At 47.9% G+C, this 1515-nt stretch overlaps 1 long non-coding RNA gene across 1 annotated transcript in view; it reads left to right on the forward strand.

Annotated features, from left to right (window-relative positions):
• The window catches only part of LOC106726061, a 7726-nt gene continuing 6211 nt past the window's right edge, over positions 1-1515 (forward strand). Inside the window, exon 1 of the long non-coding RNA XR_001362076.1 lies at positions 1-1478. This is a non-coding gene — a long non-coding RNA (uncharacterized LOC106726061). The remainder of the gene's footprint in view (positions 1479-1515) is intronic.

The raw sequence follows: 1515 nt of genomic DNA on the forward strand, positions 1-1515 counted from the left end.
GGACTCCTGTCGCTCAGATACTGGGGTGAAGGAGTGAAGGAAGGCAGGAATGAATGAACAAATGAGCAGTTAATCTGCCTGCTTCCTGCCAACTTAAAAAAAATACTTTATTTCTTTTTTTAATTGATTTGAGAGAGAGAGTTGTTGTTCCGCTTATTTTTGCATTTATTGATTGCTTCTTGTATGTGCCCTGACCCAGGATGGATGGGCGCATCCGGAGGACGCTGTAACCAACTGACCTACCAGGCTCCTGGCAACTCTCCTAGCCTTTCCTTGAGTGCCTTTTGGGTTTTGCTACCTCCCTGCGCACAGTCTCTGTTCCCGAGCACATCTAGCCTACTTTGTATGCCTCTTCCCAGCTGTGGGATGCTCCACTCAGCCTATGGGTCTCACTTCCCCAGGGACAGAGGCATGTGAACCTGATGCTAGCTAGCCTCACGGAGTCCCACAACTGGAGAGGATGCAAGAGGGGAGATGCACAACAACACCAAGTTGAGTACAGGGATACGAATGCACACAGGAGCAGAATTTGTATCACAGAGAGAGTAGAGATCTTCAGGGAAGGGGGAGGGCATGCTCAGCAGGGTTTAGAAGAATGAATATGAGTTCACCAGGTAGATCAGTGTAAAGGCCATTGTTGGCAAAGGGAAGAACATGTGCAAAGACAGCAGACAGGCAGAGAGTAATTGCTGAAGGGAAGAAAGAACCTTTCCATCCAGCTCAGAGACTGATGGGGGAGCCCTGGAGTCAGACTACTGAATCCCAGCTCTGCTATTGACTTGCCAAACATCCCTGAGCAAATCCCTTCTCTCTCTGAGCCTCAAGACCCACGTTTATAAGATGGGTATAATAATTCCCTCCTGGGTAAGCCTGAGGTAAATGGATGTGTATTAAAGTTTATCCAAATAAATGGTACGAATTCATGGTGTAGGAAATTCAATCAACCCCCTTCCTATTGTCATGGTGGCCCTTGAAGGCAAAGCAGAGTGACCAAACAGCTTTACCTTTGCCCTCCACACCATACCTGTTCAAACAGACACCCATTATCTGGTTGAAATTCCATTTCTAACTTTTCCCTATAAAAGTTTTATGACCCCTGGAGGCTATGTTTAGAGGTGCAGTCATCAGAAGCTATTGACCCTGGATCAGAGACTAGATTCCCAGGCGAGCTAGTCTATTTTGGGGTGGCTGAGTCCTGTGAAATAGGATTTAACTCCAACAAGGAGGGAACAGCAGAAAAAACATAAGGGAGGAGCATCTGAGCCTGGAAGGTTGGGTTGGCGGGGGGAGAGGGAGCATGAAGAAATAAATGCCTGAAAGTGGGTCATGAAGGTGCAGCTTAAGCCAGAGAGAGCCAGGCTAAGTAGCCCCTGTGCTCGAAGTGCTGGGGGCTGGGAGAGGGAGGAGACGAGCATAGGGGGAATTTGAATTAGAGAAGAAGCTGAATGGTGAGGGTCACAAAGGCCCTCAAATGCCAGGTATAGGAGTTAGGACTTTATTCAGTAGGCAGTGGAG

This window comes from Myotis brandtii, unplaced genomic scaffold (genome assembly GCF_000412655.1).
Source record: "Myotis brandtii unplaced genomic scaffold, ASM41265v1 scaffold220, whole genome shotgun sequence".
NCBI lineage: Eukaryota > Metazoa > Chordata > Mammalia > Chiroptera > Vespertilionidae > Myotis > Myotis brandtii.